Source organism: Leopardus geoffroyi, chromosome B4, assembly GCF_018350155.1.
Source record: "Leopardus geoffroyi isolate Oge1 chromosome B4, O.geoffroyi_Oge1_pat1.0, whole genome shotgun sequence".
Lineage (NCBI taxonomy): Eukaryota > Metazoa > Chordata > Mammalia > Carnivora > Felidae > Leopardus > Leopardus geoffroyi.
The window spans coordinates 71,729,363-71,756,831 of NC_059341.1; the positions used below are offsets into that span (position 1 = coordinate 71,729,363).

General features: G+C 38.0%; 1 protein-coding gene and 1 long non-coding RNA gene across 5 annotated transcripts in view; one reads left to right on the top strand and one right to left on the bottom strand.

Annotated features, from left to right (window-relative positions):
- The window catches only part of TMEM117 (transmembrane protein 117), a 490,241-nt gene that overhangs the window by 37,881 nt on the left and 424,891 nt on the right, over window positions 1-27,469 (top strand). The window lies entirely within an intron of this gene.
- The window catches only part of LOC123591560, a 63,034-nt gene continuing 39,996 nt past the window's right edge, over window positions 4,432-27,469 (bottom strand). Inside the window, exons 3-4 of the long non-coding RNA XR_006709407.1 lie at window positions 8,815-8,924; window positions 4,432-5,130 (exon numbers count right to left, since the gene is read on the bottom strand). This is a non-coding gene — a long non-coding RNA (uncharacterized LOC123591560). The remainder of the gene's footprint in view (window positions 5,131-8,814; window positions 8,925-27,469) is intronic.

The following is a 27,469-nucleotide window of genomic DNA, read 5'->3' on the forward strand; positions in this document are numbered from 1 at the left end:
ATGTCAGACAAGTAAAAGTAAAAATGAAGAAAATTATACTTAATCTTACTCTAGAGAAATAACTATTATTAGCATTTTGGCATATTCTTTTTCTCATCCTCCTCCTCCTTAAAATTATTTTACAAAATTATTTAACAAATTCAATTAGATATTTTCTTTCTTATTAAGCAATATTTTATAGAGCATCTTTCCTTGTCAATAAATATATATTTTCATAATTTTTAATGCTTTATAAATGCTCAAATTTAGTGTATGTGTAGCATTCCACTAAGTGTGTCAAAAATAATTTATTTAGGGGGCACTGGGTGGCTCTGTCAGTTGGGTGTCCAACTTCAACTCAGGTCAAGATCTCACAGTTCGTGAGTTTCGAGCCTTGCATTGGGCTCTGTGCTGACAGCTCAGAGCCTGGAGCCTGATTCGGATTCTCTGTCTCCTTCTGTCTCTGCTCCTTCTCTGCTCATACTCTCTCTGTCTCAAAAATAAGTAAATGTTAAAAAATTAAAAGAATAATTTAATTGATAATTTTCTTGAATTTTCAGATGTTTCTTATTTTCCTCTTTTATAGTAAGTTTCAAATAATATCCATGTACATACATTTAAAAAAAATCTATGTTTGCTCCATTATTTTGTTAGGAAAAATTCCTAGAATTGGGATTTCTGAGTTAAAGGATATGCAAATTAAAAAAATTTAGCATTTATTCATATTTGAGAGAGAGAGAGACACAGAGAGTGAGGGGGAGAGGGACAGAGAGAGAGGGAGACAGAGAATCTGAAGCAGGCTCCAGGCTGTGAGCTGTCAGCACAGAGCCTGATGTGGGGCTCAAACTCATGAAGCATGAGATTATGACTTTAGCCTAAGTCGGATGCTCAACCAACTGAGCCACCCAGGTGCCCCAAAGGATATGCAAACTTTGGACTTGCTATTTATTGCCAATTTGTTTTATGAACTTTGATTTTCAACTGGAAGAAATATTCATTTCTTAAAAAGCAGACTTTGACCCATTAATTGGGAGAATCTATCCTATAGAAATAACAGTGATTTTATGTAAACATATATATAAATATTTATGGGGCTTTACTTGGAGTTCCAAACCCAGTTCCAGTGTGTGTGTGTGGGAGGGTTTCCACACACCAACGGGCTGTTCTCTGGACACCAGCTGGGTGTCCTGCCATTCAACTCAATTCTGACAGTATCTACCCAAATGCAGCATTAGATTCCACAGGTTAAGGGTTCAGTCCTACAAGACTTCCCTCTGCCCCCACCCACTTTAGAGGCGAATTGCAAACCCAAGTTATTATCTATAATTCTGACTGACTGGCAATAAATCAGAGGTTCCCATGATACCCTCCTTCGGTTCAATTAATTTGCTAGAGCAGCTCACGGAACTTTGGAAAACATTTGACTTACTAGATTACTGGTGTATTATAAAAGGATGCAACTCAAGAACAGCCAGAAGGAAGAGATTCATAGCTAGGCATGGTGTTCCCCAACCTGGATTCCCTCTTTGAGTCCAGTCTTTTTAGATTTTTATGGAGTCTTCATTTCACAGACACAAATGATTAAATCAGTGGCCATGGGTGATTGAACTCAACCTTCAGCCCCTCTCCCCTCCCCAGAGGTGGGGGAGGGAGGCCAGTGAAGTGGGACTGAAAGTTCCAATCTCTAATCACTTTGGCTGGCTCCCTTGGAGCCAGGTCCCATTCTTAGGAGGTATCCAAAAGTTACCTTATTAGCATAACAAAAGACCCTTTATCAATCTCAATATGTAAGAAATTCCAAAGGTTGTAAGAGCAATGTGCCGGAAATAGGGACAAAGACCACATACATATGTCTTACTACAGATTACAATATCATAGGCTTGTAGCAGCAAATAGCTGAAATCTATGTGAATGATCAAAAATAATAAAAATGTTGAATAAATGTGGATCATCCATGTTACATATTTGTCACCACTAAAAATATCTATATTGAGTATGTTGAGGTTCATGATACTGTTGAAAAGTACAAATTGCAGAGTCATGTGCATGGTAATGTAAAACCAAAAAGCAAAAAAATACACATATGTAATCACACTATATGTTTTATATGTATTTTATTTGTTTGAACATAGAACTAGTTCTGAAAGGGTATATTCAGATTTTTGAAACTGTATCTTAGGCACTGTATATGAATATATCTTTGTATCGTTTCACATGCTATAATGGAAAAGTTTTACTTTTTTTTTTTTAAAGTTTTACTTTTGAATTAAAAAGTTAATAATAAAACTAAAGAAAAAAAAACCCATAACCCTTACAAACTGCTCTAACTTTTCTGCAAACTGTTTTCCTAAACCAGAAAGGTTCCTGTAGTCCCCAGAGGAATTTCAGGGCTTTGAAGAGTGTGCCTTGAAGTCAGGACGACTTTTATAGTTAACTTAATTGGGATATTATTTTACACAAGGTAACAGCTAAACTATTGGGATTTCTTCAGTTATTGATGTTCTCAGAGGTAATCATTCTCAGAAAGGCTGTTGAAAATATAGTCAGTTCATATCCTGGCCTGGATCGTGTCAAACATCACTCTTTCAGAAGGAATAGAGGTTGAACTGGCAAAAGTGTATCAATTTAGGAAATTGTTTTCAGAAATAATCTATAATTTTCAATAGATGAAAGGAAGGAACAAATTTTGTTGGTAGCTAAAAATGTAGAATCAAATAGGGTGGAAATAACAGGGTATACCTAAATGTGTGCTCTTGGTAGCTCACTAGATTTCTAGAGATTTTGATTGAAATTTTGCCTTTCTAATGGAGAGCAAGGGAAAAAAAACTTTGTATGTCTTAGGCATTTTACGGCCTGGTAACACTAGACAAAAATCATTTTAAAATTAGAAATTTTCAGGGGTGCCTGGGTGGCGCAGTCGGTTAAGCGTCCGACTTCAGCCAGGTCACGATCTCACGGTCCGTGAGTTCGAGCCCCGCGTCAGGCTCTGGGCTGATGGCTCAGAGCCTGGAGCCTGTTTCCGATTCTGTGTCTCCCTCTCTCTCTGCCCCTCCCCCGTTCATGCTCTGTCTCTCTCTGTCCCAAAAATAAATAAACGTTGAAAAAAAAAAAATAAAATTAGAAATTTTCGTAATTTAGGAAACCAAAGTAAAATAACTACTGTACTTTATTTAGAAAAGTAAAATTTGTTATTGGCCATGGATAAGATCTTGATAGTTGAAAGTCCCTGAACAGAGATGATGACACAGTAACTTAAATATAATAGGTGGTCATTTTATAAATGTGAACAAATGGTATTTTGAAAATATTGCAAATACTTCCTGGGAATCTGTGCTTATACTTGATGAGCCAATAAACAAAATATATTTGAATTAAGTTATATATGCTAATTGTAAATGCTAATCATAATGCGAGTTATAGGTAAGTTTGTCAAACATAATTAGATCAGGGGTCTGAACACTATAATGTTAATATTATTTTAAAAGGGGTATACTTTAGATACATGTATAGCGTCATCCAAAGCATCTGCTGAAATTATTCTATTCCTGTAAGAGTCTCGGAATTTAAACTTTACTATAATTTCAACATGTCAAGAATAAGTGTTAAAGAATAAGGCAGATTCTATATTTTCTAAAACTTTATAGGATTTTTTTAACATTTTATTTAATGTCAATGAAATTGAATTTTGAAATGTAAATGACAAATTTGCATGATGGATCATCATATATTTCAGTATATGATTCCCTTGCTCCCATTGGTGAGGTCAGTGGGAGTGCCATATCACTCTGAAGCAGGCTTTTTCCAGCTGTCCTTGTGCAGGTCTCAAAGTATAAATAAATATGGTTTTGCTATTGGTGAGGTGAGTGCATCAGTGTGTATAGCTAAGAGAGGTGCAGAGAGGTGCAGTTCCTACCTCCTTCTCATTTGGGGTCTGATATGGGATGTGGCTTCTCTACAGAGTTTGGATTCTAAATCATTGTACCCACTTGCTGTGAGAGTCCTGACTCCTATCTGCATATTTATTTCATCAGTGTATATTTTATCAGCATGCACAGTTGAAGACATTCATTTATTCAAGTTTATGTAACTCAGCTAACTGTTAATTTGTTTCTGCTGCATTTGGGGTAATCTATCCCCAGGCCTTTCTGTGTTATCTTGAATAATTGAGAGCCTGCTGGTACACAGAGCCACATTGCTACAGAGCTGCTGCTAAGCTTCCAAGAGGCTCCCTTCACTTGAGCAAGATGGAAAGTGATTCCAGCTGGCTGGAAAAAAGATACATGAAGTCTGTAATAGACCCTTAGGAAGGAAATCTGTTTCCATCAAGACAGAAGAATGATTTATGTGTAAGAAATATAAACTAAAGACTCCTTTGAGTCATTGGAGCGTCTGTAATATTTTTCTAGTAGCATTTTTCCCCCTTTACTTCATCAGCTTTTTACTAGGAGACTTTCTAAATCTTAGTCTTCTCATTTATAAAACGCAGTGATAATACCTGCCTTCAATTCTACAATTTTTTGAAGATCAGTTAGGGGGATGTGAAGTTTCCTATAAATCATAAGTGTATATGACACTGTAAGGCATCGTTTTCTTTCTTCATGTGTTTTCTTTCTTTGCATTTTTTAAAATTACTTGTCATAACTAATTGAACTATATAATGTTACTTAAAAGAATAACATATAACCAACCACGTTACATGGTTAGAGGACTTTTTTTTAAATTTATTTTCTCACAAACTTGAATTTGTATCCTTTTTATTTTTCTTGTGCAGAGAAAAATATCAGCCTGTCAATTACTCATGTCCAATCTCAAAATTATATTTCAGAATTAAGTAGGTGAGGCTTTGCAGAAGCTTGGGAGACATGAGGAATTACAGATGAATGCCAGCTCCTTCTGGGTGTGCGATTCCCAAAGAAAACGTTATGTTGCCTGATCTCAGTTAGTGGTGCCAGTGAGTGTAACTGGGTGCAGGGGTCCCTGAAGACTGGCCTGCAGACCCAGGGACAATGCTTTTTTTCTTCACCCATTTTCCACCAAGCCAGAGCCGTGCGACCTCTTGGTGCTGCAGTTTCTCAACGTGATTGTATTTCACTGCTCTCGTAAACACATCTTGTAAAAGAAACAAGGTTGTCTTTTAAACTTGTGCTCCTGCTAGACAAGAAAAATAAAACCCAGTCAGTCTCCTTTCAGGACCTTTTCATTTAATGAGAAGTCAAACCTTTTCATTTTTGTTAAGAATGCTTTTGTATCAAGTTCCCATTTTTCTTTTTTTCTTTTTTTTTTTCAACGTTTATTTATTTTTGGGACAGAGAGAGACAGAGCATGAACGGGGGAGGGGCAGAGAGAGAGGGAGACACAGAATCGGAAACAGGCTCCAGGCTCTGAGCCATCAGCCCAGAGCCTGACGCGGGGCTCGAACTCACGGACCGTGAGATCGTGACCTGGCTGAAGTCGGACGCTTAACCGACTGCGCCACCCAGGCGCCCCCCATTTTTCATGTAGAAATACAATATATTATGAAGAGAGGACTGATAGGCCATTTATACTTTTGCTATCTGTGATTCTGAAAGTTCTAACTAGCAGAATTGGTTAAATAGAGAATTCTAAAACCCATAATTATGAGATGTTTATTAAATCAACTTAAAACAATTTTTTTTTTAAGGGGCACCTGGGTGGCTCAGTTGGTTAAGCGTCCCACATTGGCTCAGGTTCTGATCTCATGGTTTGTGAGTTTGGGCCCTGTGTCAGGCTCTGTGCTGGCAGCTCAGAGCCTGAAGCCTGCTTTGGAGTCTGTGTCTCCCTCTCTCTCTGCCCCTCCCCTGCTTGCTGAGTCTGTCACCCTCTCTCTCTCTCTGTTTTTGAGAGAGAAAGAGAGAATGCCAGGGGAGTAGGAGCAGAGAGAGAGGGGAGACAGAATCCTAAGCAGCTTTGCACTGTCCGCTCAGAGCCTGACATGGGGCTCAAATTCATGAACCATGAGATCATGACCCGAACCCAAACCAGGAATCGGATGCTTAACCAACTGAGCCACCCAGGCACCCCATATCAATTCCACTTTTTACTTTTATTTTTTTAATCTACTTTTTAAATGCACTTTGAAAAAAATTATACATGTGACATGTACCATCCATCTTTTGTATGTGAGAGTTGCAACTTTTGGTCTAATTACACTTCCCTATGTATTTTTTGCTTGGCTGTGTCAGTAAAAGATATTATTAAATATGGCTAGGATTTATTTTATTTTATATCTATAGGTAATTTGTCAGTTCAAAGATGATTGACATGAAGAGAATTTAGGCCAATTATTTTCATCTGATTTTCATATGATTTTTAGCAAGAGAACATTTGTGCATTCTTTTAAGTCAGTGATAAGCATGAGAAAAAAACCTACTTGCAGTTTTGCTTGTACATTGAATGTTTAGTTTTTTAATCAGAAATTAAGTTTAGTGCCAAGTGAAATAGGTTAGATTTCTCTAGACGTGCATTGTCCAATACAGTAGCCATTAGCCCTGTGTGGCTCTTAAGCGCTTGAAATGAAGCCAGTGTGATTGAGATGTATAGGAAGTGTAAAATGTACACCAGAATGAATACAAAGAAAATATGTCAAGTATTTCACTAATTTAATGTTTTGTTAATCATTTTTATATTGATCGCATCTGGAAAGATTTTGGATATATTGATTAAGTAAGATATATTATTAACATCCATTTCACCTTTTCTTTAGCTTTTCAGTGTGATTACGGGAACATTTGAAATTGCACATGAGACTCTCATTATGCTTCAGTTTATCAAGTTACCTTACCCCTGATTTTGAGAGCAGTTGAAAAAGGTTTGCGCTTTATGGAAGCATACGTTTTTGTTGTCTCACATCAGACATTGTGTTAGAATTACTTTAAGAGCTCGCTCATCTCTTAGAGGTTTCCTTTATAAAAAGGCGATCTTGAATTCACTTTGGGTCGGGGAGAATAAACAGGTAGCTTAGCTGTGTGTATAACGAAAGCTCTTCTTCTTAGGGATAGAGCACCGTCTTGTGGAATGTACTGAATATAGCAGTTTATGCAATGATCAGCTGGAAATTTTAAGATCTCGGAATAGGCAAATTGTTTATGTCAGACATTTGGAGAAGAAAACTAAAACTAACAGTAAAGATGTTCACTTCTCCGTAGCATGTGTTTTCATTACCAGAGTATGAGACAGTGCAGTAAGAACATTTTGATTTGGTGTGCTTTTTAGAAAATAGAGAGGCTTCATTCAGGTCTTTGTATTATTTTTTTCCCTCAAATTTCTGAGGTTTTTGTGTTTCATTATAAAAAGAAGCAGGGTTCCATATTTTGCCCCTTTTTCTATGTAAAAGTTGAGTGTATTTAAATTATTTAATCCATACAAATAAGCTTCATTAGATACATGAGGAAGAAAAGGTATATCAACAGTCATATTACATTTTCTCAAGAATTGTTTTAGTTATTCTGGAGACAAGCATTTTAAAAAGGGAAACATTGTCTAAAGAACCTTTTTCATGTATTTTTTGTTATTTTTGTTTCTCTTGATGTATTATATATACATACAAGGATTAAGTATTCAAATCATACCTCTTTACCACTATATTTCATTTCAAAGTCTGCCAAAAATAACTGCCAAATCACTGAGCTCTTAATACTGAGAACAGAATAGACTTCTCGCGATTTAGAATTTCATTAATCAAGTCCATCAAAACAATTAAGGCCAATATCCAGCCAATCAGCTAAACAAAATTCTCCAAAGCATTTACTGCCTTTTCAGACTGACTTAAGAAAGAGTAGTTCTGAGAATAGTTATAAGAGAATGGATTAGTTGGATCTCCCTTTCGTGTGGAGACCCTGGCAGCCCATTTCTAAAATTGTATGGCTTTATACATATTACTTTCCTTGGAATCCAACAATAATATGAAAAACAATCCTGATTGGTTTTCATAACGTAATATAGATGCCAGGGCAGAACACATGAAACCAAGGAGCTAGCCAACCAAATCTGTCCTAAGGAAGGAAACATGGTAAGATTGACCTATTGACCTACTCCATTAGTAAAAGGAGCTACAATGTACCCATATTGACAGCAAAGAGCTAAAATAATTGTTTCATTCTTATGAAAACATGACTAGCCTATTGCTTATTAGTTAAAAAGCTTTCATGAGTTTCTGTGGGGACTTTTACATAACTATTTAATATTCCATTGCATTACTATGATTTGTTAGATAAATACATTCTGAACTGGATTAAAAAAGCCTCTCAAACCCACTTTCCCAAAAAGTCGTTTTTTATAATTTACAGTATTAGTTTTAATGATAATGATTTTTTCAGTTCTCTTTAGCACTTCCAGAAATCTATGCTGGTTTCATGGCCTCCAGTAAAGGTTTCTGTTGCTGAGATGCTGAGAGATCTTGACCCAGTGTCCTCCTGGAGAGAGGACCATGTTTTTGTAGGGATGTATCCATTCAAGTGGAATCTTCCAAACAACCATCTTGTCCATCTCCCATGTTCTTGCTCCACTCCTGTTGTTTTAGTTTTCCTATCCCACCCCATTTATGAAAGTAAGGCAGTGTGCCAAAAAACACCTCATGGCTTAGCAGCAAACATGGTCACTTGAGAGCGGGGTGGCCACATGGCCTCTTTTGGTGTGAACAATTCAGCTTTGTGTGTATTTGTCCTAGTCAAGCCTGGCTCTGTAAGCACATTGTCTGAGATCAAGGTGCCCCACACCCAGGTAGGCTTGTTGTCAACACATGAGCTTCAAAGAGAACAGGATGCGACTTCCCTCCCTACTGTTCGTTTGATCTTAATAGAGATTTAAGGGCCTCACCTATTTTCATTGAGGGGTTGAATGGCTGCATCTGCTGTTACTCTCTCCCAAAGCAGGAATCAGCACTGCTCCTTGAGACAAAGCTAGAATCCATTACTTAATGGAGATTCCTAGGAGAAAAGGTTATTTCATGTTTTGTAAATAGCTGTTCCTTAGAGAGGGCAATGATTAATGCAGGCTGAGCACAAAGAATATACTTTTCTTCCTGCTATTTCCTGCAGTGTACACAAAACCGATTTAAAACAAATTCTTGCAGGTTGTGATGATAGCATCATTAAAGATTAAACAGTGGGAGGGCAGAATTTGGTGGGAAATATAGGGGATTTTACAAGCAACTAAACCAAATATGTTCCTTAAAAAGGTGCAACCGGAGTCCTCTTTGGGTTTCATCTGTTTCGTGGCCATGCCTTTCAGCCAGTGCAAATGTGGGATCTTAGAATCTCAGAACAGGGGCCCCTTCTGTAGGAGAGACAAACACTCTGACTCCACCAGCTCTGATGTGCTGCTTCTCACTGCAAGGCCTGGAGGGCAGGAAGGGGCAGCAGAAGTTACACTCACCGGGGATCTGATTGAGGACTGTGGTAGCTCCAATACCCAGGAAAAGACCTATCTACTCAAAAACAGCAGTGATGAGAAGACAGTTCCATAGACTAGGTATGGAAGCAAAGTGGGTATGGAATTAAAGATTAGATTGTATTCCTGGAGGTGAAACCATTTGTTTCTTTTGCAGCAAAGGTCATATCAGGTGTTACGGGTACCTTCCCTCTGCTCTACATTGCACCCTATGTCTCTAAGATGGCCCCATGTGTCTTTGTATAGCTGGTATTTCAGAGATAGCCTGTATTTGGAGCCACTCTGTGGAAGGAGAGTAAAGCAAAAGAGATCCTATAGAATAATACAGGCACCTAGATCTAGCAGAAAAGTCAAGTTCAGGGGCGCCTGGGTGGCTCAGTCGGTTAAGCATCCGACTTTGGCTCAGGTCATGATCTCACGGCTTGTGGGTGCGAGCCCCAAGTTGGGCCCTATGCTGACAGCTCAGAGCCTAGAGCCTGTTTTGGATTTTGTCTCTTTCTGCCCCTCCTTGCTCATTCTGTCTCTCTTGCTCTCTCTCTCTCTCTCAAAAAATAAATAAACATTAAAAAAATAAAAAAGAAAAATCAAGTTCAAATATTGGTTCTGCCACTTAATAGATGTGTAACCTTGGGGCCTGGGTGGCTCAGTCAGTTAGGTGTCTGACTCTTGGTTTTGGCTCAGGTCATGATCTCACAGTTTGTGGGTTCAAGCCCCATGTCAGGCTGTGCGCTAAGACTGTGGAGTCTGTTTGGGATTCTCTCTCTCTGCCCCTCTGCAGCTTGTGCATGGGCCCTCTCTCTATCAACATAAATAAATAAACATGAAAACAAATAAAAAAAGCATACTTAAAAAGATAAATGTGTAATCTTGAACAATTTACTTACTTTCTCTGAGCATCACCAGCTTCATATCTGCAAAGGGGACATAGTACTTACCTCATAGTTTTGAGGATTAAACGAAATATAATAATTTTACCTGGCATGTTGTAAATGCTCAATAAGTGTTAAGTTACTATTATGTATGAGACTCTATATAGTATGAATAATACTTTCTCATACCTTATTGATCAGATACGTCATCCATTAACCCAACAAGTGTTTTATAAATGCAAGCTATACATTATTAGGAGTTTACATCATCAGTACAAATGAATGGCTACTACAGGAAAGTATCTCTAAACTCATGTTCCATTGATAATAAATGGAGAGAAGGGAAGTGATATTTGCTGAGCTCTTACCGTGTATTTTTTTGTGCATAATCTTAGTTTATTATTATACGAACTTAATAAGATCAGTACTATTATGTTTTCTGTAATAATGAAGAAACCAAGGATGGAAGAATTTAAGTTGCCCAAGCTCATGTAGTCAGTTGTGGCACTGAAATGGTTTTGTTTTAAAGCAGGATTTATGCCTTTTCTCCTTTCATTTTCTTAATAAACAACTTTCGGGGGTATGCTATAATTACTTTTCTGAAATTGTGAAGATAGCAATACATAGATTCATTTACATTTCAATCTTGGAACAACAGGTAAATCTTTCACCTCCCAACCAACCATTGGGCTGTGGCCGTTGAGGAAGGGAGCATGAGGTTGCAGAAGCTCTCTTTAGAAAAGGATGAATCTTGGAAGGAGCTGAAAAGCTGTCCGCTAAAAACGTTCCCAGCAGCTTGGGAAATAAGTCCACCTGTCGTGAGGGGGAGGATCTGGGATATGTAGCCCAGCATCCATGACACCTTGTGTGATATGTAATTCAGAAAAAGGAGGAGAGTAACATTTAATGTAGCCATATAGATTAATTTTCAGTGTTCTGTTTTCAAAGCAGTTACAAAATAAATTGAAGCTTAAGTTTTGGTGTATTTCTTCCAAGTGCTAACAGTTCTCTCTGCCGCTTTTACACAAAGTTGACTGTTTCCACACTTTGGTCTGGACTCTAACACTGTCACTATTGACAATCTCTGAATAAATCTCATCTAACGTAGCGACAAACTCCTTTTCTCTTATAGAGAGAAATTTTTATGTACGTACGTACTGCCATTTTAGATGGGTTTAAGGTAAAAGTAGTGTCTTTCTTTTTCTTTTTCATCAGATTTTAGGCCTATAGATAAGAAATTTATCTAAGAGTTATTTTCTTTTTTTAAATTATGTTTATATATTTATTTTTTGAGGCAAGGGGGGGGAGAGAGAGAGAGAGAGAGAGAGTGCATGCAAGCCAGGGAGGGGCAGAGAGAAAGGGAGAGAGGGAATTCCAAGTAGGCTCCATGCTGTAAGCTCAGAGCCCAATGTGGGGCTCGAACCCATTAACCGTGAGATCATGACCTGAGCCAAAACCAAGAGTCAGACGCTCAACTGGTTGAATCACCCAGGCTCCCCTGACGGTTATTTCTTATGAATACTATTAAAGAAGGCATTGATTCAATTCAGTTCAATTAGGCATCATGTTAATATGTATTTAAAAGGTATTTTAATTTTTTTTTTTTAATCTAAAGAGGAGATCTGGGTGGGAAGACAGTGCTTTATTTTTGTTACCCTTTTGTTGATTCCTTAAGGATTTCCTCAGAGAGATGATCATGAACATTGCCTGTTCTTTTCAAGGGCCATTCTCTTCCACATCTAATACCTTCTTACTTTACTGAGAGGTATGAGATAATCATGCTATCATCTTTCCATTTTGTCTTCCATACTTTAAGATTTGTCTGTTTTTTTTTTTATATGATCTTCCTTCTTTCCGTACCATTTGTTGAGTATTTGTTGAGTGTATACCATGTTAGGTACTCTTCTAGGTGCTTGGAATAGGCTAGTGAATGAGACGCACAAATGTCCCTGCCCTCACTGAGTTTACGGAATAATTTGCATTTATATTCTTAATCTTATTTTTGTTCTTAAGCCCATCTCCTAGTGTTTTCTTTGGGAAATGCCTCTTGAACCTTTAAGCTTTCTACATGATTTTTTAAAAGTATACTCATAACTGCTTATTCAAATATAATTTTCTTGTAATCAGACTACCTGAAAACCACCGTGCTCTCTTATTTTTTCCCTCCATTGTTTAAGAGTAGTCCACAGTTCGTGTCTCCCCTTCCTTAATTCCCCTTCATTCTTTAACCTCTTGTAATCCAGTGGCTTACCTTAAAAGTTTGTGAAAGTTTCCCTTGGGAAAATATACTCACATAATCATCTTCCTTTGCTTCCACGGCTACCATCCTACGCCAGTCTGGGACATTGCAGTTCTTTCCTACCTGGTCTCTTTGGCAGTAATGACTTCAATCTTTATTTTTTTTAAAAATTTTTTTTTTTCCATTTATTATTTTTTATTTTTGGGACAGAGGGAGACAGAGCATGAACGGGGGAGGGGCAGAGAGAGAGGGAGACACAGAATCGGAAACAGGCTCCAGGCTCTGAGCCATCAGCCCAGAGCCTGACGCGGGGCTCAAACTCACGGACCGCGAGATCGTGACCTGGCTGAAGTCGGACGCTTAACCGACTGCGCCACCCAGGCGCCCCAATGACTTCAATCTTTAAATCCACCTTGTAAGCTATTGGTCAAATATTTCTTGTGTTGGGAGGTCCCCAAGACCAACCCCAGGTTCGAGGATTCACCAGGAGGAGTCACAGACTTCAGCATATATAAGTACTCAATGTACATGATTGTATTGAAAGTATACAAAGCAAAGTGAATAAAGGGAAAAGGCACACGGGGCAAAATCTTGGGGAAAGCAGGCACAGCCTTCCAGAATTTTTTTTCCCAGTGTGAAGGCACAATAGGACACAATTCTTCTAGCAAGGAGTTGTGACAACATGTGTAAGATGTTGCCAACCAAGGCAGCACACTAGAGACTCAGTGACCAGAGTTTTTATTGGGGGATGGTTACACAGGCATCCTCTGCTTGGCAGAGGAAGTGAGGGAAAAGGCTTTGTTCCTTGCCAAAAGAATGATGTGGGCATACAAGGAGGAAAGGAATTAATGGCAGCCATCTTGGAAATAGCTATCACACCAGAGCACTTTACTCAAATTTCTATTTTTACAGTGTTCCTTCATATTATATGTATTTATATAGATGTCTCATATCCCTTATTAGATCTTTGAGGGAGGGAAAGTTCTTTGAGGGAGGGAATGGTGGCTGGTTTGTCTTCATAGCCCTAGTTTCTAATTGGTTGTCATATATATCACAGATTTTTAATGTCCATCTCTTGAATAGAATTTACATGGCAATATTTGTAGGAAACACATGCCAAGTTGAAAAAATAACTCAGTGTAATTGATAATTATTGAATATCTACTAAATTCAATAGATTGATTCATTGTAGGGATTAAACATTTCTTACATGCGAATATTTTCACAGTTTACAGAGAAATGGAAGTCATTAAACATTTACTGGACAAAGTTTTGTGACGCATATACTGTGGGGGGTACAAAAATAAATAACGCCATCTTTAACATGCATTTTAAAATTTGGTTCTCACAGCAGTTGTCCAAGATGTGTGGAGGGAATTTTCCAGCGTTGTATTGCAGATGAGGAATAGTCGAGGGGGCTTTTTGGCAGATCTGGACCTATAATTTAGTCTCTTTATTTCCAAGGCAGTAATACTGCCTACACCATGTTGAGGTCTGATGCTTAGTTTATGATCAGTGGCCTTCAGAATATGGCCCATAATACCTCTTACTGCTTTTTATACCTTTTTCCATTTATACCTCTTACTACTCTTCAAGTACTAGATACACTTGTCTTATGACCAGCTCCCAAACTTTCTCATAATTTTGCTGATATTTCCCCTTATTTATTTATACTTTAATATTTAATTTTAAAATATTAATATTGATTGAAGTGCTGCTTCGTGGCTAATACTGTACTAGGCACTAGAGATACAAAGGTGAGTGGAGAATATTTCTTACCCTCAAGGGACTCTCAGCCTAGCAGCAGAGGCAGTGTCTTCTAGATAAGGCTTTATTCCTGTCCCTCTTTTTTTCCCATCTCTTTTTGAAATCCTGTTCATTTTCAAAGGCCATCAAAAATGTCCCTCTATGAATTCATTTTTATTTCCTCTGGTCATCTTATCACTTTTATATGGTAGTTTTCATATTGTTCACAGTTAGTAATTACAGTTGTCCTCAACTTCTTTTAGTCTCCTACTCTGCTGACATTTAGGAAAAAAAATTTAGGTTCAGTTTATAGTATCTAGTATGGTGTAGGCACCTCCACGTTTTGAAATGCTGATTAAATTATAACAGACACTTCTAGGTTGCTTGAAACAAACTTCTTTCTTCCTTCCTTCCTTCCTTCCTTCCTTCCTTCCTTCCTTCCTTGCACTCCACCCTTCTTATACACCCTTCTGGAATTCTACCTCAATCTGTAGCCTCTACTGAAGACATTGATGGCCATGATTATGTTATATGACTTATTCCTACTGATTAGACTTGGAATGTATACATGACCCATGGCTTGTCAACTCATTAGCTCAAGCACAGCTGATCAACTTGTCAGATTCTTGAATGAATTTGTACTAAGACAGGGAAGTTTCAGTTTGTGGTGGGTTTTTTGTTTTGTCCTGTAGTTTCTTTTTGAGTCAGGCAACCATATTGGTCTGTGTACAAGAAGAGGAAGCTACTCAAGAGAAAACTTGGAGATGAGATTCATCATATAGACTCTGAGATGGTGGCTTTTCTGGTCCTAATTGTTTCTCAGTTCAGCGTCCTGTGAGTCTGAACTTCACATTAGTTCCTTTCTTCATGAGATTGCCTTTCAGATTATTAAATAAATCCTCCTTCACTTGACTATTTCTTTGTAACTTAAAATGCTTTGACTGAAACATTGCCAGATTCAATCTTTTCTCAGTCCATATCTGCCTCTACCTCTCACTGAATTTTTAAACTACTGCCCAGAATTGCATTGTAGAACGTTTGCTTTTGTTAGCTTTTAAGGCACTGATTATTCCAATTCCCTACTTACTTGACAACTCCTTGTGTGTTTGCCTTTCTTTTTAGCCTACTAAATATGGGCATTTCCTGAGGTGTTACTTGTACCTTTGTTTCCTTTGTCCACACTTTCTCTCTTGTTCTTGTCTATTCTCATGTTATCAGCTATCATCTCTATGAAGGCAACTATTAAATATACTACACATGCACACACACATACACATACACACACATTTTCTCCTCAATTCTACTATTTGCTTAATTGGTATCTGAAACTTAAGAAGTCAAAACAGAATTCTTTATTTTTCCCTCCAGATGAGTTAATATAGTTACTGGATAATATTTGAAGTACTTCCTCACTCTGAACCCTATGAATCTGAGTTCTCGTGACTTTTAAATTTTCTTTTAGTACTGTAGCTGTAATTTTTAAAAATGTTTATTTATTTATTTATTGAGAGAGAGAGAGAGAGAGAGAGAGAGAGAGAGAATTCCAAACAGGTGTTCCAAGCTCAGCACAGAGTCTGACATGGGGTAGATCTCATGACATTGAGATTATGACCTGAGCTGAAATCAAGAGTTGAACACTCAACTGACTGAGCCACCCAGGTGCCCCTGTAGCTGTAATTTTTTAATACTCTTCTGGGTAATTTAATATCAAGCTAGACTTTCATGATATATTTTGATTATTAATAGATTCTACCTGAGTAATAATTAATTTTTTTAATGTTAATTTATTTATTTATTTATTTATTTTTTTAAATTTTTTTTTTTTTTTTCAACGTTTATTTATTTTTGGGACAGAGAGAGACAGAGCATGAACGGGGGAGGGGCAGAGAGAGAGGGAGACACAGAATCGGAAACAGGCTCCAGGCTCTGAGCCGTCAGCCCAGAGCCTGACGCGGGGCTCGAACTCACGGGCCGCGAGATCGTGACCTGGCTGAAGTCGGACGCTTAACCGACCGCGCCACCCAGGCGCCCCAATGTTAATTTATTTTTAAGAGAGAGAGTGAGACAGAACGTTAATGGGGGAGGGCCAGAGAGAGGGAGACACAGAATTGGAAGCAGGCTCCAGGCTCCACACTGTCAGCACAGAGCCCGACGCAGGGCTTGAACCACGAACCGTTAGAACATGACCTGAGCCGAAGTTGGACGCCTAACCGACTAAGCCACCCAGGCGCCTCCTACGTGAGTAACAATTAATGATAATAGACCCTACATGAACCCCACATTTCTAGACCTGGCTTAGATCTGGCTGTGGGATGGGGAACTATTTTCATCTCATCTGTAATCCACTTTAGATACCTAGGATACCGGAAAATAGTGACTCCAGAGTCCTAGGAGTGAGCTGATCTTGTTGACCTAACATAGTGTCCCCTAAATAGTTTCTGTGGGCTGGAGCACCATGTGCTGTTGGTGTTGGATGACTTGCCTCATGGTGTCCAGCACAGTGGTTAGTTGTACTCTAACAGACTGCATCTTTTACATAACACTTTTCTTGAAATACAACTCCTGAACTGATTTGTTAGCATTTGCAATAGAACCAGAGTCTGACGAGATCTGCAGAAAGTTAGGATTGGCTTTAAGACGAAAGTGGCCTTAAAAGTAGTTAGAAAAGTAATCTATCTGACTGATTTCAGAACGTCCAGATTCTTTCTCCAGCCAAAGAAGACAGCAGTCAGCTTCTGCTTGGCATGGGATGCTATCGGCCAGTGGATATCTTTCAAATATATGTGATACGCAGGTAACCAAGCATTGTGTCAAGATCAAAAAAGATGTTAGGAATGAAATCCCTGTCCTTACACAAGAATTTTTCAGACTGTTGAGAACTGTATACAAGTTCTAATTCAGCCACATGAGAGCAGCTGATGATTATGTTATTTTGTTTAGACTCATACTGCTTGATGTCTGGTCTTAAATATGTTTAATTAGGAAATCTAAAATAGTTCCCTTGGCTAACTGAAGTCATCCAATAGCAATGAGCTTTGTAAGGCATGAAGTAAAAGTTGGGTTATCTAGAGCACAGTTTACTGAATATCTTTACTGATGGGCCCTTAGTCTAGACCACAGTGGAAATTTATGATCGTAATTTGTGAAAGATTCTGAACTGTCTTCTAGACTATCAAAAAGATAAACTTATTTTCAGTGTATGTTAGGGATTTTATTGTGTGCAATATAAAACATTGGTAGTCCACATAGGCATTTTATTTATTTATTTATTTATTTATTTTATTTTATTTTTTTTTTAATTTTTTTTTCAATGTTTATTTATTTTTGGGACAGAGAGAGACAGAGCATGAACGGGGGAGGGTCAGAGAGAGAGAGAGGGAGACACAGAATCAGAAACAGGCTCCAGGCTCTGAGCCATCATGAGCCATCATGAGCCATCAGCCCAGAGCCTGACACGGGGCTCGAACTCACAGACCGTGAGATCGTGACCTGGCTGAAGTCGGACGCTTAACCGACTGCGCCACCCAGGCGCCCCCACATAGGCATTTTAAAGTAGCAATGCTAAGCAGCCTTATTTCTTGATCATTCTGAATGAATGCGAATTTACTGCATCATGAATTCAGCATACTGGAATCATGTGGAAAGTAGTATTTGTATTTTCTTAATATGCTAATTCAATGAGCAGAAGATGTTTGAAATTCATTTTACGTATATTTGCCCCACATTTAATTCTTTTTGAAGTGAGAATGTATCAAAACCACTAACTTTCAGTAGCTGTAAAAAGAACTACTATTTATTGACCACCTGCTCAATGCCCAGCACAGTGCAGGTTACTTTACATGCATTCTCTTTACTTGTCCTATCTTGAATTAGCAGAATCCTCAGGCCTAAGAGTGTTTTAAAAAGAAAATGAGCTTCAGAGGTAGTCAGAACTGGATTTGCCGTTACGTAGATATGTGACCTTGTACAAACTGCTCTTATCTCTGAAGAGGTTTGTTATGGGGTTCATAAACACTTATTTCATCCTCATATGCGTATTAATATAAAGTTGGTCAAACTTGGTAGGCATTCAGTAAGTGTTTATACTAATCCTTTCTTGTTGAACTGATTGGGTACAAATTGGAGATGAGTTTTTATGTTGAAATTTGGAGTCCACCTATGGTTTTCTCAACCTATTCTCAAAATGTCTGATTCTTCTAACTATAATAAAAATCCTCTGGTGGGATTAGACAGCAGGAGATTGCTACAGCATATTGCATTTGACTAGGATAATTAGATACATTGTTTTTGGTGTGTTTGTTTGTTGACCTGCTTGTTTTTTTCTTAAGATCCAGCTTAGAGATCTGCTGGGGCAGCGTTCTCAGGATAGGGGCAGGCACCATGCAGAGGTAGATTAAGAAATTGTGGCATTAAGCATCTCTCTTGAGAAATCATCTCTGTTGATTAATCAAGACATTAAAAGGGAAATCAGTCAGATCCTTTATTATACTTGAGGGTACCCACATGCTTTAAAATTATTTTACATTCTAATTCTTTTTCTAAGGTCATTTAAAAAGCAATGCATGCTTAGTCTAGAACATTTTGAAAGCATAGAACTAGATGAAAAAAAGAGATAGAGATGGAGACAGAGATAGCGGTAGAAAGAAAGATAAGAAAAAGAAAATTAGAATCGCCTGCTATTCCATCACTCTTGACTAACCTCGATGCAGTTTTGTTTCTGGATGCTTCCCATTTTGTTAAATAATAAAAGATAGCATCATTTGTGAAGACTATATGGTTTCCTATTATATAGATACCCTGTAATTTTTTTGAATCTAGTTTGGGAATTGGAACTAGATATGCCCTTGAGTGGAGGAGGTTGAGGATGAAATAGGATGTGGGACCAGGACATAACACTGGATACTGGGAGAGAAATCCATTCAGGAAGGTACTTTGGGGTGTACAGAGAGCAGATGTAATGGTTGCATCAGGACAGAGACCCAGGCGCAGAGAGAAGTGAGCAAGGGACCCAGTTAACTACATCTAGAGGATCAACTGAAACTTGGTTTCAGGAACAAGGCAGAAGCCTAGTTGTTAAACTTTGCCAAAGAGTCAGTTATCAGAGTTGGACCAAGAACAAGGTTGACTTGCTATCTAGTGCTCCATATTGAGCTAAAGTTCCCTTCTCATGAGGATGCTATTGGTCCAAAGCCCGAGATAAGACTGGATACCCAGGAGAGATTAAGTGGCTCCCACTGTGGAGAGAGAAGACATGGGGGTAGGAGGGTATTGGAATCAGACAGATCACAGTAGTATCACCCAAAGGTGATTATCAATGTTTCAGAAGTTAGAGGGATATATGGTGACCCAGAGGAGCCAGTCCTAGATTTAGTGCTATTTAACACTTCCATTAAATTGGCAAATTAGAGAATAAATCACTAATTACTCAAATGACATTAAGTAAAAAATACTAGCTTGGACATTGGGAAATAAGGTTTCAACATTATTGTGAAAAACTGGATAAATGATTAAAACCCAGCAGTAGCTTAGCAAAGACAAATGCATAGAGGTACCTTTAAATAGAAAAACAAATGGTACAAATAAATTATTTCTACTAAGTTGCAGACCAAAGGATTGAAAAATCTTTATTTTCTGCTTGACCTTTTCTGGAAAACTCATGAGGTATTGATGGAATTTTAAAACTGTGACATTAGTAACTTTATTCTTGCCAGTTTTAAAGTCTCCTGAAATTTACTTGATTTTGTAGACTCCAGTTACATTTAGAATACGAATAAAATATTTATGAGACCTCTCTTGGTGCCACTTGGCAGGTACTTTTCAGAATAGGTATTGTATTTTTTTTTTTTTTTTTTTTTTTTTGGCTACAAGTCAAGGAAAGTGGATACCATGAAATTATGAAAAAGAAAATCTGGTTTCTCTAGTGCTGGATGGGAAAAGGTCACTGAGCATTACTAATTACTGCTTTTGCTGGTGTTTTAATAAGACCTTTTAAAAGAAATTGAATGTTGAGGACATGAGGTCAATTGAGTACAAGACAGAATTATTGAATAGAGAATAGAGAAAAATACAAATTAGCCAAAAAGACCTCAGAATGAGTCATCCCAGTTTTCTTAAGTGGAAATATCAGTGCAGCAGAAAATTTTATTAGAATAATTTTCATGTGTTGCATTAGTAATCTGCATTTAGTCTCATTTATGATTATTCTAATATTTTAAAACTATAATCCATTGACATTGGCTCATTCTTTTTTAGATAAAAACAAGATGAAGAAGTTGTGATAAGGGAACGTTAATAGCCTGAGATGTGGGCTTCTGGGGAGCTTGGATGTTAGAGAAAATGTAAAAATGTCTGATATAACTGCACTTAAAAATAAAGTTTCTACCAGTGGCTCTTTTTCTTGGAGATTTTTCAATGCAAGCAATGTTCTTTATCTGGCAGGTCAACTCAGCCTGGGCCATTTATATGCCTAGCCATGGTTATCTAGTTATCTGACCTCCTGGAACAGGAACCCTGTCCTTTCTAATCTTCCTACCACCAAGAGTGTTTAATTCTACCTCAATGACTCCTTTATGTACTCAAATACCGTCATTCTGATGTCTTAACTTTTTCTTCCACAAAATGAAACAAAGCCCAATTCTTTCACTTTTGTCACTATCATATTTAATGATTGTGCATTGAGAGTATTGTGTTCTGTCCTAATGAATGCATGGTCATTTTGCCAGATAGTATAATTTGAGAAAAGAAGCACTTTATTTTTCCTAAGATCAATTGGTCTTAGAAACTTGGCATCTTCAAAGGTTAAAAAGAATGATATTTTTCCATCTTTTCAAAGTCATAAGATAAACCCGAGTCTTTAAGTGGTTTACCTAAAGAAATTCTACTTAACAACTTTGTACTTTTAAAATCCTTTCTGATATTTGTGATTTAAATTATATTTTCATCTTTCAAATGGGGATTTCTTAGTACTTGCAACCATTTTGTAATGTGAACAGTTGGTTTTTAAAAGATTTGGAAACTATTCCTTTCACATGTGAGTGCAGCGAGCATGAAATTAAGGAAAACTTCACAGTTCGACAAGAAGGTATTATTCTTTCCTAATCCAAGTGGCAGAGCTGACTGTGTTCGAGTCACAGTGTTCTGTTGACATAGAGCTGATCTTTGAGTTGCTACTGAGTCTCTAAAACCTGAAGAAAAATCTTTACTAGTCCAGGAAAATGTTTGCATTTCGGTTCTATCTGCATATGTTCAACTATGCTCAACTTTAGGCCTAACGATTATATGAAGGCATTAGAAGGCCTCTAGCATAAATGTTAAAATCTATTTTGAGATCGCTAATTCTAAAGTCCTCACCATTCCTTTCATAAGGAAGTCTTTATCCTGAGGCCCCTGCCAGCTCTTTTGTATCAACTGGTCATTTATCACTTCAGGTGAATGCCTTGGCTTCCATCTCTCTGACCATCTACCTATCTGAAAGAGAGAGAAAACAAATAAACAAACCAATTCTACAACTAATATTCTCTGTACCCAAGAAAAGTAACTTCTTCCTATCATTATACTAAGCAGTCTAGTCCCTTATTGTCCCAGTTCCTTCATTCCAAAATAACATTTGCTCCTGACATATTGGATAAAGCGTTAATATCCAAAATCTATAAAGAACTTATCAAACTCAACACCCCAAAAAACAAATAATCCAGTGAAGAAATGAGCAGAAGATATGAATAGACGCTTTCCCAAAGAAGAGATCCAGATGGCCAACAGACACATGAACAAATGCTCAACATCACTCATCAACAGGAAAATACAAGTCAAAACCACAGTGAGATACCACCTCACACCTGTCAAAATGGCGCTAACATTAACAACTCAAGCAACAACAGATGTTGGCGAGAATGTGAAGAAAGGGGAACACTTTTGCACTGCTGGTGGGAAATCAAACTGGTGCAGCCACTCTGGAAAACAGTATGGAGGTTCCTTCAAAAACGGAAATTAGAGCTACATTATGGCCCAGCAATTGCACTATTAGGTATTTATCCAAAGGATACAAAAATGCTGATTTGAAGGGTTGCTGGAGGGGTGTTGGGTGGGGGGATGGCCTAAATGGGTGATGAGCATTAAGGAGGGCACTTGTTGGGATGAGCACTGGGTGTTAGGTGTAAGTGGTGAATCACTAAATCCTACCTCTGAAACCTTTATTACACTATATGTTAACTAACTTGGATTTAAATAAAATTAAAAAATAGCCCCCCCCCCACCAAAACAACAACAAAAAACCCAAAATAACATTTGCTCCACCTTGCATATTAAAAAGTCTGTTTTTGAGTGTGTGTTTTCCCCTCAAGATTTCTGGTCTCCCAAGTTTTGCACAGAAAGCTTGGAAATGGCAGCTTCAGTTGAAAGGCATCAGATGAGTTTCCTAGTACTCAAGCTAGAATACTTGAAGAATCCTTCTTCATTCTTTCATCCCCAGTGTGTAGCCATTTGAGTTTTTGAGGCACATGATGGAGGGTTAGTGGGCAATCTTGATGCGGGATCGAGAGCAGAAGATAAAATCTCCTTTCTCTTCCTTTCTCTTCCTTCACTTCACCCACGGATGGAGACTTTCTCCCATTACATTTTCCCTATTACGTTACCTCACCTGTTAATCAATTCACATATCCTTTATAAGCCACATGAAATTTTAAATTCTGTTTTATTTGTGTGTGTAAAGGATGATGTCAGAAAATTGTATCTCTAGGCTCTTTGATCTGTGGCATGGGGTGTTGTAAATAACCTGATGTGTTCAGATTAGAGAAGGATGAAGACTAATTTGCTCATTTAATTTAGGAAAGTTATTTAGCCTGGAGCAAGAACTTCTTTTTTATAAATGCCTGAATCTGGCTCTGGCAAATCCTTATACTTTATGGAGACAGAACTAAACTCAGCCCCCAGCTTATTGACAACCTTATTTCTCATTGCCTCAATGTTATCATATGATCCTATGCTTCCATATTTCCAGAATCTTTGTTTTGCTTTTGCTTAGATTAGGTGAATCAACATATATTTCTTAGAATTGTCAAACACCTAATATCATTACTGTCTACTTCATTTTTATGTTTTGGTTACAAGCCTGTTCATTTTTACCAAATATTTTCACCAGCATGCTAAACATTACATTGTATGTTGCTACTGATAATTTTCTACCTGAACATTGTTTTCTCTATGATGTACTTTCTTTTTGTTTCTATTTTATTTCCATTAATACTTATTTCTAGTTGAATAATCATGTTCGATGAATTGAATTGTTAAAAAAAAACAGTAGAATGGAAACTCCATGAAGCAGAGATTTTTTTCTATTCTCAGGACTTACAAGAGTACTGGGTACATGGCAGATGCTTAATAAATATTTGTTCAGTGAATGAAGAAGATAAACTGATTTTTCCCCACCTTGCCTAATATTATCCATAAGGCACTCGTGTTTTTATTGGTGCTTTTCCATCTGATTTTCAATTAATGAATAGCCTTTAATCTATTTTTTGTCTCTCAAGGAAATTAGTCTCACTATTTTATATTTATATTCATTTCAACCAAAAGTAAACTTTACAGTTTAAGCACCTTTCTATCATACTTTTATACCATGTTTTTGGATGACTTTAAAATTGAAGGCTCTCCTGGGGCGCCTGGGTGGCTCAGTCGGTTAGACATCTAACTTTGGCTCAGGTCATGATCTCATGGTCCGTGAGTTCAAGTCCCACATCAGGCTCTGTGCTGACAGCTCGGAGCCTGGAGCCTGCTTCAGATTCTATGTCTCCCTCTCTCTCTGCCCCTTCCCCTTCATGCTCTGTCTCTCTCTGTCTCAAAAATAAATAAACATTAAAAAAAATTAAAAAAAAAATTGAAGGCTCTCCTCCAAGGAAGACTTGTCATCATTGAGGTTATTTACAAAAGGTGTCCTAGGCTTTGAAACATTCCAAAGGAGAAGCTCAAAAAATGTTTTGAGAAACTAGAAGTGTTTTGAGAAATGAAGTTTTTTATATAAGCTCCAACTCAATGGTTCTTAACCTCATAGAGGCCAATAGTTCTTCTGAGAATTTGGTATCTATCAAACAACTGACCCTGCCAAATGCACATACCAACACATAACCCATCACATTTACTTCTAGAGATTTATAGGCCTCTCAAAGCTCATTCATGTACTGTCTGTGGGCTCTTGGACTCCATTTAGGAAACCTGACTTTAAAATTTTCTTTTACTATTTATTTTTGAGAGACAGAGACAGAGACAGAATCCAAAGCAGGCTCCAGGGCTTGAACCCACAAACGGTGAGCCTCATGTTTAACTGACTAAGCTACCCAGGCTCCCCTAGGAAATCTGACCTTAATGGCATGCCCGCTACACTTTAAATCCTTGAGCTCAGTGTCCAGATCTGATTTATCCTCCGCCACAAGAAAGTGCTTTATGTTTAATAAATATTGATCAAGTGAAACAGTGTGTAGTAATAAAAAGTCATGTTGTTTAACAGTTCTGTTTTAAACTTCTTACTGTCTACATATTCACATAGGTTAATGAAATTTGTGTTAGTTATCTGTGTGTCACATTGTGATATAAAAGACCACAGTGTGCCTGAGAGGAAGGGAGCTCCCAGAATATTTGATAGAAGATGGGGGGCTCTCTGAATGACGTTTGTAGGGTAGCTGCACACAGAGGAAAGGAACAGCAACAAGTAGAGGTAAATCTGACCCTGTGCAACTGACACTCTGTTTAAACCTAACGTCCAGTTCTCTAGGCTGATGAATCATTCCAGTTTTTGCCACTGTGTGACACGTTGCCATTATAGCTCTCACTATATTCTCTCTAGAAAGTCAATACAAATTGGATTTATGTAAGGCACAGAATCCCACAATACACTTTAATAAAAGAATTAAGAAATATGTTGGCATCTCCTTTTCATTAAGCACTTCATTCACTTTCATCGTGACAAAAGAAAGATAATGACTTTTTATTTGTTTAGAGAAATACAATTGAAAGCAGCAATATTGCAAGGGACCAAATATTAAATGTATCTTGTCAAATAGGACAAAAGGTATCATGGGCTTTCTCATTTATATTAATGCATTTCAGTAGACCGACATTATTCTCCCATATGTTTTTGGGATGTTAGATATAAATAATCCTCCTTGTGAAAGGCAGAAATGCTTTGTCCTTTCCTTATTTTCTCTGGTGTATTCTAGGGTAGACAAAGGATCACGGGAGAAGGCTTTGGCCAAATTCAATCAATTAAATGCAAGCCCTGATCCTACAGCCTGATGTGGAACCCACGTGTGAGGGAGTGGGGGATGTGGAGGAGGGGTAGGGAGAGGATGGGTTTGGTGCTAGGAACATTTGTAGATGGAGAAAAAACTGGGTTGGTAAACTTGCTCTGTTTCTGCTTTGGTTTTGCTCCTCTCCATCAGTACTTATCCACCCCCTCCCCCCAACCCGTAGACCTGCAGGCCTCCTAAGAATCTTAGTGCCAGTGACCACTCCTCTTTTTCCCTCTAGGTTGTGATCACACATTTAGTTTTCCTTATCAGCGCTCCAAGTCCGATGTGGTGATTGGATGAACTCATTCCTTCATTTCGTAAATAAACTGTAGAGCCCCTACTCTGTGCCAAGCACTATGCTGGAAATTCAGTGGAGAACAAAACAGTCATTGCAGAAAGGAGAGAGGGGAAAAATGCAGTAGTGTATATTGTATTTAGGATATAGTGTCTTTTTTCAGAGGAGGAGGTGAGGGTAAGGAAAGATGTTTCTTTAAGATGGGAGCAGATGACCTCATTTCATTGTTGCTACTGCAGACATTGCTACTTCCTTTCCCCCAAACCCTACTCTAAATAAACACTCCAATTTGATCCAGAAAAAAACTGCTGTGACCATTATGGCAAATAATGGCAGGGAGAGACTGAGGACTGGGCAAGAAGAAGAGGAGAAGATAAATTCATAGCCACTGCTAAGTCATTTCCTCTCCCCAGGTATATTTGGGCAACCTATTAATGCTGGTCTCTATGGCCATCAGAAGAGGGAGAGCATGTGAGGCGAGGAAGTGCAAGGGTCATAGGATGGTGGGGGGGGGGGCGATCCCCTGTCCCAGCTGTTTTCTCTTCACTGCCAAATGCTTTCAGTGACTTAATGCCAATCCTTTGTTTTCTTAAAAACAAAGAATGTGTTAAGCCAAAACAAGAATGTGTAGAATTTAGAAAATGTAAGGTTCAAAAAAAGAACAAAAAACTCTTGTAATCCTGCCATCTTGAGATCACCACTGTTCGTATTTTGATGTTTTCCTATAAATATATATTTATAAAACATGAACTTATACTCTCCATTCAGTATTTATCATGATTCCACCCCCTCCAGGTCATTAACTATCACAAATACATCCTAAAGGCTGCATGATTTTATCACTTCATTGTACCATGATATTTGATTGAACATTTAGGATGTTCTTAGGGTGCTGCCTTTTTTTTTTTTTTACTAGCTGCATCACTCTGATATCAACATCTTAGTCCGTAAATCTTTCTACAGTGTCAGAAAGACAAATACAGTGAACTGTTGTTGCTGTTACTGTTGTCAGAATATACAATTGCTGAGTCTAGGTGGTGCTCTTTTTCCAGCTCCTGGGGCCAAAAAAATAAAAAAATTATCTATTGGAACTTGTCAGCTCCGTTACTGGCCTCCTCTATTCCCAAGCGTTGAAGAAGGGGATAACTAACCCATTAGCCAGTTAGATTTACTGACAGAGCATCTGACTCTTTCCGATTTCTTATTGGCCTGAAGTAGATGTAAGCTGCTTCTCCGACATTACAATGTCAGTGTTAGAGCCTGCCTGTCCCTGCTGCTCCTGCTTGGGCCCATCCTTCTCTTCTATGACAATTGGATCCCTATCAAAGTCTCAGCTTCTTAGAGCATGTTCAGATTATCTGAAATCCTTTTGTTAAGAACTTTGGTGTTCAGTTGCAGATGTGATGAGTTGCATGCCGAGATCAAATCTGATTCAGTGATAGGGAAATAAAATAGTAATAATAACTCACCTTGAGTTATATGGGTCAGGCACTTGAGTAAGGAATTTATATAAATCATAATGTAATCCTAACAACAATCCTATGACATGGTAATATTATTACCCCCATTTGGCAGATGAAGAACCCAGGCAGGGAAGAGCTACATCACTGGCTCTAAGTCACCCCAATGGGCAGTGGTTAAACCAGGAATCAAA